Source organism: Papaver somniferum, chromosome 8 (assembly GCF_003573695.1).
Source record: "Papaver somniferum cultivar HN1 chromosome 8, ASM357369v1, whole genome shotgun sequence".
In the NCBI taxonomy this organism is placed as follows: domain Eukaryota; kingdom Viridiplantae; phylum Streptophyta; class Magnoliopsida; order Ranunculales; family Papaveraceae; genus Papaver; species Papaver somniferum.
This window is the reverse complement of record NC_039365.1, coordinates 51,478,465-51,484,333: the sequence shown is the minus strand read 5'-3', so window position 1 is coordinate 51,484,333 and position 5,869 is coordinate 51,478,465. Positions and strand designations below refer to the sequence as shown.

Below are 5,869 nucleotides of genomic sequence, written 5' to 3'. Positions count from 1 at the left end.
TTATTAGTTATTTTTTTGTAGGTGATAAATTAGACTTTAGGTTAACCAATCGAGTTAATGTATCCTTTCAAATTTTCTTTTGATCGGTAATTAATGTACCGTGTCTATATGCCGTTTTATACTTTTAGGTCATATATTCCTAGTAATTCCGGCATGAGTCTTTTGTTTACATCGTACACAGTAAACCACTAAAGATTGCCTGAACACGCCTAGTGGCTCCGGTTAATAAGGCATGCCATCAGGCTGAACAGCTAGCTCTTTCCTATTTGTACCTCGAAAGAGCTTTAATACACGACTGCACCCCTCAACGACCAATCAGCATCCACTTGCTTGGCTAGTTAGTATGATGAACAGAACAGATATGACTGACATTGATCATTTAGTGCTAATTTTGAGAACTGTTTTCACGTTTCCGGACTTTATCATTAATGCGCGGTACAGGTAGTGTAGTAGGAGTAGTTACTATTTCTAGTCAGTCGGTTTCCCGGAGTAGAGCTGGCAAACGGGCGGGGAGGGGCTGGCTTGTTACGGGTTACACGGGTTCGGGTTAACACGGGTCAAAATCCGCGGTTTAATATTCTTCACGGATGGTCATTTCTTTAACCCGCACCCGTAACGGGTTAAACCTGCGGGTTCACGGGTTAACCCGTTTATGGTGAGTCAACTCACCAGAAACCGATTTGACAGAGTTTCCTCTGATTTATGAATCAATCCAATCAACAGATTCAACATTCACATACTCACATTGACAGTTTCAGCCTGTCACACGCCAAAATTTACAATCCAATGCCGATAGAATGAAGAACAAACAAATAATGGCAATCACAAAAACTTTGTATCATTTAAATTACAAAAAATTTCAAAAGATAGAAAGACATCACTACTATCTGCTAATCCCAGCACAAAATACAGTATGCTATTTGAAGAAAAGGTAAAACCCGTGAAAAGGAAGATAAAAAAGACCTTTTCTTAAACAAATAAAACAAGCAAAAAGACGTATGGATTAGCATATGTAGTTTAATCTCTTAATACTGATATTGTCTTTGTCCTTCACAAAATAATTTCCACCAAGAAGTTCATTCAGAGCATATTAATTTATTCAACTACTATATGGATACTGCGTCTTATGAAGGTGTAGGTATTAGGATTCTGATCCTTTACCCAGTCTGGCAGTTCAAATTCAACTGGACTTCCAATTTCTTCGGTAAGCTTGTCAAATATGTGCCCAAAATTGTGGTGCTCAAAACTCTGTTTCAAATTAAGATTTAAGAATAAATAAAGAGCTAAGAAATTCACAGAAGAACCCAGTGCGTCAAATTAGTATACTGACCTTTGTCATAGCAGGCATGTTGCAATCAGAACAAGCGTACTCAACCACAGTCCACGAGAATGATCTATAGATGTCTAGTAACATTTACCTAAACAGACCAAAAGGCCAATCCACCGGCAGTTAGTTTCACATACTGCAAAATGCAAACTACAGGGACGAGAAACTGATATCAACCTTTCACTCACACATTGTATCAGATAAACACACCCATTGTTATTCACTATAGTTTCTCACAAGTTTCCTACTAAATACGAGGAGTGCATATGCGTGCGAGCAAAGAACCATAAGTTACAAATTATATATAATATGAACATCTGATACGAACTACACCAAAAGGCTTTTGGTGAGGGTTTCTCCTTGAGTAACCATTCAATGAATTACAGAACAAATCCAAAGCTATCACAATCTCAAAACCCTTTGCCCCTTATCACCCTGTAGTGAAGTATGCACAGAAAATCCTACCATTACTACATTCATTCTCTCTAATCTTCTCTATTTCTAGGGTTTTACTGGTTTGAACATTCATTCAAGCAATTTATCTACAGAACATTCTCAATAAGTACTTCCTCAATACAAACAGAACCATCACTTTCAACATGAATTACCAACTAATTTGAATAAAAAGAATACTGTGGATTCAACACAACAACATAAAACCCTAGTTTCTTCTTCTTCATAGTCAACAGAAAGATCATCACAGAAACAAGAAACCCAGAAAACGAATTAAAAAGAAAACTTCACCTGCGAAATAAACTCCAAGAACCAGAAGATTATAACTTGTTTATGGAAAGAAACTTCTTCTTCTTTGAATTGAATAAAAGACACCACCAGATTCACACTTAAGCAAAATTGATGAATTGTACACCGGTTGAGATCTCTCTGTATAAGTACTGAAAACTTAATCTGAATCAAAGGGTTATCGTGATTTTTGAATTTAATTCATCATCAGATCTCAGATCACACTTTTACAAATCGAAATCTCTGATTTCTCTTGATTCAAACTTGACAGCCGCAGCAGCTGCTCATCTCTCACTTGCACTGCAAAATAAATAAATAAACATCAACAATATCAAATCTGCAACCCTGTAGTATAAGGAAATAAAAAGGATAATAATTGATATGAGAAGGAACGGAGAATGAAGGAGATAACAAACCCTGAGAGAGATAAAGACCTAGCTTCCAGAGAATCGTGCCAAATGATTCATTGTTTATCCGAGATTCAATTCACAACTGAAGAACGCAGAAGAAGGGAAGGAGGCAAGGAGCAGAAGAAGAAAAGAGAGAGATAAAAAAGAAAGATATCTCTTCATTTAGTTTTAGGGTTTCGCCTTTTATACCTTAATCGTGTGGATGTGATTAATCCTAGATAATCCGACGGACAGGATTATATAAAAATTACTAATTAGTAATTGTGGACGAGTTTACGGGTTGTACCCGCGGTTTCACGGGCCGGGACGGGTTAACCCGTTTATTCACAAGCCGTCATTTCTCTAACCCGAACCCGGCTTGTTTAGAAACCAGCCGGGTTCGGGTTTTTACGGGCCGGGCACGGGTTAACCCGCGGGTTTCAGCTTGTTTGCCAGCTTTATCCCGGAGTAATAAATTTTTCTTACACTGGCGTATTTTCAGGGGTTTTGACTAAGTTTCTTACATTGTTGACTGGGAAAAGTTAAAATAAATTCAATGCTGGCAACTGTATATACTTTTAACACTCGAATTATTTTCTGTTAATCGGCATCCTAACGTGATTTTGTGACGACTCATCAGACAATTGCATCGCATGAGTTTTAAGGTCATCCATTCTAATCTAGATACTGTGCCGCGCACAAAGGCATCGAGGCACAAGTAGAACTTTAGATGCTTACTCTCTGCACCCTAAATGGTAGTTTGAACTTTTTTTTACAGAAAATGGGTCATTTGTCCAAATATTTTTAAAACATGGTTTTAATAGACGGGTAAAAATTAGTACAGGGAAATAGACACCGAAAAAATAGCAAGGATGAAACTGAATTCATTCTGGCTTAAAATTAAAAAATAGTGAGGATGAAACTGGATGCATCCTGATGTAAATTAAAAATAAAAAAAAGTATTTGAAAATGGGTAGGATGAAACTGTTACATCCTTATTATTTTTATATTTTTGTCCATTTAAATATCAAAATTTAGATGTCTTTTTCAACTAAAAATTGGTGATTTTGGTCTTTTTGACCAAGTTTGTGACTTTTTAGGGTATATTTACAGACTCATCTCTCTGTTGTGAAGACAAGTGCACCATTTTCCAAAATGAAATTTACATTAGCCTGATTTGTGTTTGTTCCGCATTATGCATAGGTGTTAGACGGAATTAGTTATCTTTTTAAATGTTATCCCTGTTATGATACTTAAAATCCACTGAAATATGAGTGTAGCAAATATGTACTGACACAGTTGTGAAAGGAATAATTGTTGTCTTAGCATTATGCAAAGGTTTTAGATGGAATTAGTTGTATTTTAGAATGCAATCCCTGTTATGATGTTTAAAATCCAATGAAAGTATGAGTGTAGCTAATATGTACTGACCGTTGTGACAAGAAGAATTTCCTTTCTTTGCATTACGCATAGGTTATGTTGTGTAAACATACCAATAATGTTACTATGAAATTTTGTAGATTTGCTGGAATTCTATGAATCGGGGAATAAGAATTTTTCATAGTACATAAATGACGTACTCCTAAAAATCAATTTCCATTTGTTACCACTGTATCTGCCACTTGATCTTATTTTGATTACACTTGCACATAACTAAATACTCTTTTTAGTAGCATTTCTTTAAGTTCTCGATAACATGTTCATTAGCCGATGGTACATATGCATGTAATAATTGAGAAAGTAACTTGCCAAGCCACCTTGCAAACAAGAAATTCCGAATACAATTTTCATATTCATAAAAATAAAAATTGTGAATTACATGGGTGGAAGCACCTCTGGTCTCTCTGCAGTATAACTATAGAGTATATAATTGACAATTGTCGTATTTGGTGAGATACGGAGATTACCTCCTTTGGCCCATAATTTAATAGAAAATCACAGTGTATAAGCGCTGCACTCCTGAGAAAATAAGTGTATAAATGATGTACTGTGATACTTCTCAGTGTATAATCGCCACCGGCCACACTCAAGAAAAAATCACTGTATAAATGTTGTTATGTGTCATTTCTCAAATATATTGGAGGAGCCAAAACAAATAGTTTAGACAATCTGACTGAGGTTGCACTCTTAATTACTAATTTTGTCGGATTTGGCATTTCGTTTTTTTCTATTTGGGTAGCTGGTGTTAGGCGTTGTGGACTTGTAATCGCACTACGGATCTTTCAGTTGCACTAGATGAATTCCAAAGTTTTACTTTGCATTGAGTGTTAGACTTCAATAACTTGTGTGATTACCAGTAAGACTGATTTAACTTGTGTACCAAATCTCGACTGTTTAATATTGTCATTTCGTTTGTATTGCAGGAACAAAAATCTTTGGCAGAAGTTGTTTAATATTCAATCATCTACTGATTTTGTCTTGTTTCGATTTGCAGTCGTTAATCATTGTCTTTTTTCTTCTAGGTACGGTACCGTGGTTAGCCGAGATAGTACTGGTAGTGTACAATTTTGGGACGGTGAACAAAAAATTCCTTTCCAGACACATTCTTTGCCACAAGGGTAATGTCAATGCTCTGGCATCTTCTCCTATTCATAATAAAGTATTTTTTTTGTTGGTTCCGATGGTCAGGTAATGATTAGCAATCAGTGATTAGTTCCAAACTAGCTGTAAATTTGCATGAAGGTGTAACGCATATGTTTTTACTGAGGGTAGTTAAGTATGCTGATATATTCTTAATTTGTTTTAGCATTTTATGCAACTGGAAATCGAAAATGGGATCAAGGGTGTGTTGCCCCTTGTAGACCATGGTAATTTAATTTGCGGCACCACTGTTGATAGCTAACTAGCATGCTGATTGCAAGATTCCAACATATTGTCATCATTTTCTAGTGCAGACAGAATATGCTCTTGTGTTTGAGTACATATTTGCTGCACCAATTTTATAAATACATATTATGTGCCCCAATTAAACACAGATTCTTTACATTGCGAATACACTACTCGAAGTCCATGAAGCCACTAGCACTACAATGGAATCTCTCAAGCTACTTTGCAGAGTAGTCATTAAACAGTACATATATGTTGTACTAACAATTGTGCCTCATTCAATTCCCTGGATTTTGAGTGGTGCCTCATAATGATGAGGTCGCTGCTGACAGTGTTGGTGTAGACTCGAAGAGGACAGGTTGAATTGGATCTGGCATTTTCGACATTTCTTATGATGAGGTTGTTGGTGCTTTGGGAGGATAAGGTTCAACGGAAGTGGAGCAGTAGGGAGTGTTTCGGCTAGTAGTGGCTCGTTGGGTGGTAGGGAAAGCTGGAAGGGTGGTAGGGAAAGCTGGAAACTCGTGGCACTAAGCATATTCCACTAAGGTTTGTTTTATGTTATGGGAGGCATGTCCATATTTACTGC

At 36.5% G+C, this 5,869-nt stretch overlaps 1 long non-coding RNA gene across 1 annotated transcript; it reads right to left on the bottom strand.

Annotated features, from left to right (window-relative positions):
• Positions 1–1,183: 1,183 nt before the first annotated feature.
• Positions 1,184–2,178, bottom strand: LOC113302805. Its single transcript, XR_003337101.1, has 3 exons — positions 2,072–2,178; positions 1,331–1,418; positions 1,184–1,248 (listed from the first exon to the last, which is right to left on the bottom strand). It is a non-coding gene; the product is annotated as an uncharacterized LOC113302805 (long non-coding RNA).
• Positions 2,179–5,869: the final 3,691 nt, after the last annotated feature.